The following is an 8,854-nucleotide window of genomic DNA, read 5'->3' as shown; positions in this document are numbered from 1 at the left end:
GCATTCCAGCATACCTTTTTTCCTAGATACTACACAGATATGTGGGCTCCTTAACTTTTTCAAGGTTCATCCCATTTCCTTTTGTATGCCTGTGTTTTACTAAGGCAGCTAGAAAGTTTGTCACATCCTGTAGCCAGATCCAATTAGCATAATGTCATCAATATGATGAACCAACCTGATAGTTGAGGAATAACAGGACAATCAAAATCCCTCTGGACAATGCAATGACCAGGAACAGATGAATTGACATAACTTATGATAAGACAGAGTGTTCTACTATTTCTTTCTTTTTTTTTTTAAGATTTATTAATTTATTCACGAGAGACAGAGAAAAAGAGAGAGAGGCAGAGACATAGGCAGAGGGAGAAGCAGGCTCCCCGAGGGATTATGGGATTGGGCCCTGAGCTGAAGGCACATGGTCACCCACTGAGCCACCCAGGCATCCCTGTTCTACTATTTCTGATCATGCTTATGTCTGTTGATAGGAATCTAAAGAAAGCAAAATCGGTGTGTCAGGATATATTGGTTTTATCCACTGATATCTCTGTTTTCCCATCACAGTTGTGTTGGTAAAATGATCTGATTAACTTTGCAGTAATATCTAATCATTCATTTTACAAAGCCTGTTTGGCTTTTGTTTCAGCCAAAAAGTAAATAATGGGGAGAAGCAGTATGAATCATCACCACTCAGTTTTCTAGGTATTTGAAAATCGCATTAATTTCTGCCCATCTCTTGGGACTGGCTATTGCTTTTCACTTACTGTCTTGGTACAGGTGTGACATAATGGCTTCCATGTGATACACTTACCAAAATGACCCCCAGTTCACAGGAACAAATCTAAGGATTCTTTCAGTTACTAAGTATATGTTCTAGGACCAAAGAAAGAACCACAGCATATGGCCATGACTGCAGTGGGTGTCTCATGAGAATCCCCAGACCACAACTTCATCTTTTAACTGACCTCCAATGCCACTCGGTCTGGCCATGAATCATAGCAGGGTTTTGGGTCCTTGAGAATTAGCTTCAGTTTAGAACCAACATCTAATATTTCTAGAAGGTCTGGATATTTGCTTTTCTCCAGCATGCTCGTCTTGAGAATATTTACATTAGCAAGTTTCCGCAATTCTTTTGAATAAAGGCTTTTTCCGGAGTAGGTTTTTTTATTTCTCCATCAGGGGTATAGTAGGATAAAAATCTCTTGCTTAGGATCAGAGGCAATGAAAGGTGGTGAGGTTGAGTCTTTTTTTTTTTTTTTTTTAACAGAGAGAGAGAGAGAGAGGCAGAGACACAGGAGGAGGGAGAAGCAGGCTCCATGCTGGGAGCCTGACATGGGACTCGATCCTGGGACTTCAGGATCATGCCCTGGGCCAAAGGCAGGCGCTAAAGTGCTGAGCCACCCAGGGATCCCCGGTGAGGTTGAGTCTTGATGCAAAACAGGCATACTTGGGGCAACTGCCTGAAGTGAAAGCTTTACAACAGTAATGCTGGTTCTTTCATATAAGGAGTGATTACTTCTATACAATTAAGGAAGGTTTAGGATAACTTAGGGATTCAAACTTCTTGGTCTTTTTTTGTTTTTACCCCAAATGGCCCCCTATCCTAGTTTCCAATGTCTTCCACACCATGCCTTAATGTTAATTGAAGAGGCCTGATAGAGTGCTACATTTAATTGGTACTGCAACTCTGTAACCAGTCAAGTTCATTGTTACCTGTTTAGGAAGATAAGGAATCTTTTAAAACTTTCATAGAGATTTTCTAATTCCTTTTATTTTTTCCCATGTTCTGAGCTGAGCATTCAAGAATTTACACTTCTCATTTTCCCTATGTAACATCTAAGGTTTTCAGAAGCAACCGTTCCATGCCACAATCATTATAATCCCTGTGACATAAGCACTAATGGAACAGCCACTTGATATTCAAATATCAATATAAACACACCAAATATATATATAGCATTTTCCCTCAATTTATATATTAAGTCAATCTTTCAGAATTGTTTTTATAAAGTAGAAGGATAATTAAGGTCCACAAAAATCTATGCTAAATCATTATGGTTAGATTGCAAAGATCTTTCTCTTACAAGAGCTACCTCTGAGATAAACTCTCCTCACTAATTAAGCCTAAGTCTAAATGTGAACTTCACTTAGTCAGAAGAGCTAAGTCTAAAATACAGGTAATAGACATCTAGTCAACTTCTTGATATATAATCTGAGAAATTTGTGACATCATGAGCATATTAAAATGGATCTCATATAATCATGTGAAGTGGGCATAAAATGACATGTTAATTCATCACTGATCTAATATGGTGATGGTTACCTGAGCCACAAATTCTGTTTTAATTCCAGCATTTGAGGTGTGAATTCTCTGCATTATTCTCAATAACCATCACTAGTTTTGACTCCTTGAGAACTCATTACAAAATTAGAATGTCTGAAGGTTTCTCTTCTGTACATTTTTGTAACAAATTCAGCCAGATTCCCTATCTCTCCTAAATCCTGTTGAGTAATATTAGACATATACATCTTCAGTTACCCTCATTGTGCTAGAAGAATGCAAACTTGTACAATTACCTGATTCTTTTCATAATAACAAGTGAAACTATATTTGGTTCTATAATGTATAAGAGAATTCCTTGGTGTCCATCTTTCACTCATTTATAGAAACCATCAATCTTTAATTTTAACACACATTTTGCTTTCTATCTCAGAATATGAACAAATTAGCTATCAGGAATAAAATCTAATATAAGAAACATGTTCTAAGTTATTTCATCTAAAAAAGGGTGGGTCTATTTGCTAAGTGAAATTATGCATTAAAAAGCTTTTTCTTATACAGAAATGCCTTTTATAACACTTTCTACTGTGCTATATTCTGCTTTGAATTAGTCTGCTCTGGAAGTGGAACTTAGAAAACTTGATTTAACTAACAGCTGAGAATGATTTATAATTAGTGTATCAATTATTCATATGTAAATGTTTCCAGGCTACTAGAAATATGTATATAATTTGTCACATAAACAGGGCAATTTCTTCATAAGATAAATATGCTTTGCAATTTATTTTTTCATAAAGCAAAGGTAAAATTAAGATGAACCATTACTGAAATATCAAAAATGTGAATTAGTCAGGCCCAAATTAGCTTTTCCTGTAGCCTTAAAAACAGTCTTTAATAGCTGTACAACCATGTGATATTTAATATCCATATATTTGCATATAATTTACTTTTAAAGATATCTTTAATATGTATATGGCAACACTGCTGAAAATGTAGTGAATGTTAAAAGCAGCAATAAAATGCATCTATTGTTTGAAAAAGTGTCTTTCCCAAGACTACATCAATGACTTCCATATTAAATTTTCTTAGTTTATGCTTCTCAACAATATTTTTTCTACTGCTGTAATGTCACAAACGTAGCAAGCTGACTGCAAATCAAGCCATGTTTATTCTACTTCTAATCACTAGCACTAAAACAAAAATTTTGAAGTCCGAATTTACCTGACAGTTTTGCAGATGATGCATGAGGCAGATTAGCATACCTCCCTTAATTTTCCTTCACTATCATGGCTTTAATATTGAGAGCAGAAACCAGGCATAGCTGCATTCAAACAAAAAGAAGTACAGTTGATAAACAATTTAAATTGCACGTCTCCTGATGTTTGGCGCTAGAGCACCTTTAACCATCGGGGAAGAATTGGAACGTTGTGGTGCAAGACCTGGGATTGTTGTGTTGAATTGTGTTTTCCCCAAAAAAAGATATGTTGAAATCGTAACCCCTGATACCTGCGAATGTGATTTTATTTGGAAATGGGATGGTTCAGATGCAATCAAGTTAAGATAGCATAACATTGAATTAGGCTGGGCCTTAGTCTTGTATGACTGGTGTCCTTATAAGAAGAAGAGAAATGACACAGAAGACACACAGGGGGAATACCATGGGATGAAGGAAACAGAGTTTAGAATGATAGGCGAATAAGTCAGGGAGCACCAAAAATTGCTGGTAGCACCAGACACTAAAGAAAGTCATTGAACATCTTCCTTAGAGCCTTTATAGTATGGCTCTCCCAACACTGCCTAGCTTCCAGAACTGTGAGAGAATGAATTTCTGTTGTTTTAAGCCACTCGATCTGGGACAATTTTTTTTTTTTTATGATAATCACACAGAAAGAGAGAGAGACAGAGACAGAGACACAGGCAGAGGGAGAAGCAGGCTCCATGCACCGGGAGCCCGACGTGGGATTTGATCCTGGGTCTCCAGGATCGCGCCCTGGGCCAAAGGCAGGCGCTAAACCACTGCGCCACCCAGGGATCCCTTGATCTGGGACAATTTGTTACAGAAGCCCTGAAACTAGTAAGCCTGAGGGTTTTTTTAATTTTATTTTTAAAAATGCAAGAATTAAAAAAAATTATTGAAATATAGTTGACATGCAATATTGTATTAGTCTCAATGTATAACATAGTGATTCAATGTTTATACACATAATTAAGTGATCACCATGTTACCATGCATCACCATACAAAGTTATTACAGTGTTATTGACTATATTCCCTAAGCTGTACTTTGCATCCAGCCCCATGGCTTATTTATTTTAAAATTGGAAGTTTTTACTTTTTAATTCCCTTCACTTTCACCTGTACTTCCACCACTTCCGTTCTGGTAACCACTGGTTACCATTGGTTCTTGTATTTATGAGTCTGTTTATTTTGTTTGCTTTTCTGCTTTGCTTATTAGAATCCATATATGAGTAAAATCATGTGATATTTCTCTTTCTCTGATTTAGTCCACTTAGCACAATACCCTCTAGGTCTCTCTGTGTTGTTGCAAGATTTCATTTTTTATGACTAAATAATATTCTGTTGTTTACATACACCACAGCTTCTTTACCTATTCATCCGTTGGTGGACACTTAAGTTCCTCTCATATCTTCACTATTGTAAATAATGATGGAATGAACATACAGTGAGAATATCTTTTTTGAGCTAGCGGTTTTTAATTCAGATAAATACCCAGGAGTGAAATTGTTGGATTGTATGTTATTTCTATTTTTAATTTTGAGCAGTGTCCATACTGTTTTTTATAGTGACTGCACCAGTTTACATTTCCACCGACAGTGTATGAGGGTTCCCTTTCCTCACATCCTCTCGAACACTTGTTATTTCTTTATTTATTTTGATACTAGTCCTTCTGACAGGTGTGAGGTGATATCTCAATTGTAGTTTTGATTTGCATTTCCCTGATGAAGAGTGATGTTGAACATTTTTTCATGTATCTGTTGGCCACCTGTATGTCTTCTTTGCAAAATGCCTATCAGGTCATCTACCCATTTTTTAAATCACATTGTGGTGATTTGGTGTTGAGTTGCATGAATTCTTTATTTTGGATATTAACCTCTTATTGGATGTATTACTTGCAAATATGTCCTCCCAGTAAATTATCTTTTAATTTTGTTGGTTTCTTTAGCTGTGCAAATGCTGTTTAGTTTGATGCAGTCTTAATAGTTTATTTTTGCTTTTGTTGCCCTTGCCTGAGAAGACAGGTCTAAAAAATATTGCTAAAAGAGTTTATTGCCTGTTTTTTTTTTCCCTAGAGTTTTTATAGTTTCAAGTCTTACATTTAGGTCTTTAATCCATTTTGCATTTGTTTTTGTGTTGGTGTAAGAAGTGGTCCAGTTTCATTCTTTTGCATGTAGCTGCCCAGTTTTCCTGACATCATTTGTTCAAGAGAATGTCTTGTCCCCTTTGTCATGTATTAATTGACCATATAGGTATGGGTGTATTTCTGGGCTCTCAGTTCTCTTCTGTTGAATTATGTGTCTGTTTTTGTCCACTACCATACTGTTTTGATTACTGTAGCTTTGTAGTATATAGTTAACCCTCGAACAACACAAGTTTAAACTGCACAGGTCCACTTATAGGCCGATTTTTCTTCTATATACGGTCTTGGAATTCAAGTACTAAACAGGAGCTAAAGCTCAGTGAAAGACAAGACATATACACATAATAGTTGAGGCCATTGGAAGTAAATTGAAGTCTGATAAAACCTAGAAATTTATTATTATATGTAACAGCCAGAAAATTATTTTAAACTTGAAATAGCCAAGAAAAATTATTGGCGTTCTTTCACTGCAGTGCTGGCTTGACTATCTATTGACTAGTCAGTTTTCAACTCTGGGCAAAAGGTTAACTTGTAGATTTTTGTCTGGAAGAGAAGAAAATAATGTCTGTCCAGTAGAACAAATAAAACAAGATTTTTTCTGTGATCATGTTGAATATAAGTAGTTTCATATCTAACACAGAAATCTTATCCTAACATTTGTTTTATTCCTGTATGTTTTATTCCTGTTTTATTCTTAAAGAATCTATGAGCCAGTTATAATCCTTACTGGTTTTCTTATTAATTAATGATTTAATTTGAATATGATTTGACATGTTCATTTTATATTGTATAAGAATCATGTTTTTCGGTAGTGGGCAGGGCCGGCGCCGGGTGACCCCGCCAGAGCCACCTCTGCCAGCAACATGTTCAAGGTAATTTGGAGGTCTGTGGGGCCAGCCAGCCTGAGTCTGCTCACCTTTAAAGTCTATGCATCACCTAAAAGGGACTCACCTCACAAAACTTCTGTGAAGGTTAATGAGCTTTCACTCTACTCGGTTCCTGAGGGTCAATCTAAATATGTGGAGGAGCCAAGGACCCAGCTTGAAGAAAGCATTTCACATCTCTGACATTATTGCGAGCCATATACAAGTTGGTGTCAGGAGATGTACTCACAAGCAAAGCCCAAGATGCAGAGTTTGGTTCAATGGGGGTTAGACAGCTATGAATATCTCCAACATGAACCTCCTAGATTTTTTCCAAGACTTGGTGTTAATTGGTTTCACTGGCATTTTTGGACTTCTTTTGGCTAGAGGGTCAAAAATAAAGAAGCTGGTGTATCCACCTGGGTTCATGGGACTAGCTACTTCTCTTTATTATCCACAACAAGCCATCATATTTGTCCAAGTCAGTAGGGAGAAATTATATGACTAGGGTTTACTAGGAAACATAGTCGTAGAAGATTTGTGGAAGGAGAACTTTCAAAAGTTATAGGTAAACATTGGAAACTCCATTTTCTACAGAAAAATGGCAGAGAAGTCAGTACTGAATGTAGTAAATTGGCTTTCTTCTTCAGGAAAAACTATACCAGGCTTCTTTGTTATCTTGGGTGATGCCATACTGCCAGTGGACTAATCGGAAATCCTTTCACCTAGAGATAATGTTCAGCATTTGAACTCCTGGTTCTCATGTTGCTATTTATGTACATAATTAAAATTCTGAATTAAAAAAAAGAATCATGTTTTTCAACTAATGAAAATTGTACTTCGTTTTGGCAATCATTCACTGAGATGCCCAAGTGAACTCATGATAGAGCCAAGTAAATGGTATTAAAGGGGACATTCACCCCATGGTTATTTAAATTCAGTTATGTTTTTTCTTGCTCAAATGGCAATCAGTTTTAACTTCTTTGATTCTCTTTTTTCTTTCTTCCTACTGCTATTTTTTTTTCTGCTTCATGCATAATTGAAAATTGATTCCCATTGGTGGTGGCAATGATTAGGAATTTGGTTTTGTGGTTTGACCATTTGATGAGATCTCTATTCTATGAATGATGAGCTATCCTCTAGTAAGTGAATATGACAGAAAATTTGGTTTGCCAGTCTTTTTTATTTGTTTCTTTATCTGTTTGTGAGCTCAAAACAATTAAAATTTTGTGCCTCTTGGGAAGCACAACAATTCCTTGATTTCTGAACTAATGGGTTTTGTGCTTTCTTTTTACTTTTGATCTATGGCTGAAATTGTAGAACTGAAACAATAAGTTCTCTTTATGTTTATGTTTGTGTGTCTACAATTCAGAAAAGTATTTACATCTCTTTGACAAATGTGAAATATTTTTCTATCTCTGGCAGATGTAAAAAGGTTGCATTCTTAAATAAATGAAGTTCTGTTTTATTCAGGAATAAGTACTTACATAAATTGTATATTTTTAAATTCACAGAAAATAAACTTGTTTTTCAATATTTTAAAAGTTTAAAAGTTCTAATCCTCTCTTCCACAAAAATAATAATCCTCCATACAGATAGCTAGTTCAGAAACATTTAAAGAATCTAAGTCACAAAATCAAAATGAAACTTTAGCAAATCATGAGTCGTCTTTTTCTTTGTTCATTTTTTTGTTTCTTAAATTCCACTTATGAATGAAATCATATGGTATTTGTCTTTCTCTGACTTACTTATTTTACGTAGTGTTATATACCCTCTAGATGCATGTTGTTGCAAATGGATATTCCATTGTGTATGTATGTGTGTGTACATATATATCACATCTTCTTTATCCTGTCATCTATTGATGGACACTTAAGCAGCTTCCATATCTTGGCTATTATAAATAAGACCAGTAAATAGAGGGGTGCGTATATCTTTCTGAATTAGTGTTTTCATTTTCCTTGGTTAAATTTCCAGTAGTAAAATTACTGGATCATGTGGCAATTCTAGTTTTAAAACTAGAATGGAAAACATTTGTGGAAAACAGTACGGATGTACCTGCACTAATTTCCATTCCCACCAACAGTATATGAGGGTTCCTTTTTCTCTACATCCTTTCCAATGCATGTTTCTTGTGTTTTTTATTTTAGCCATTCTGATAGGTGTGAGATGATATCTCCTTGTGATTTTGATTTGCGTTTCTCTGATGATTAGTAATGTTGAACAATTTTTCATGTGTCTGCTGGGAATCTGTATGTTTTCCTTAGAAAAATGTCCATTCAGGTCCTCTGCCCATTTTTTAATTGGATTATCTGAGTTTTTTGTGTTGAGTTG

At 35.6% G+C, this 8,854-nt stretch overlaps 1 pseudogene; it reads left to right on the top strand.

Moving 5' to 3' along the window:
* The first annotated feature begins 6,492 nt into the window (after nt 1-6,492).
* Nucleotides 6,493-7,088, top strand: LOC129498421 (MICOS complex subunit MIC26-like; annotated as a pseudogene).
* The last annotated feature ends 1,766 nt before the right edge of the window (nt 7,089-8,854 follow it).

The sequence above is a fragment of the Nyctereutes procyonoides genome, unplaced genomic scaffold, assembly GCF_905146905.1.
Source record: "Nyctereutes procyonoides isolate TBG_1078 unplaced genomic scaffold, NYPRO_anot_genome, whole genome shotgun sequence".
Classification (NCBI taxonomy): Eukaryota; Metazoa; Chordata; class Mammalia; order Carnivora; family Canidae; genus Nyctereutes; species Nyctereutes procyonoides.
Note: the sequence above shows the minus strand (reverse complement) of the source record. Positions and strands in the feature narration are given on the sequence as shown.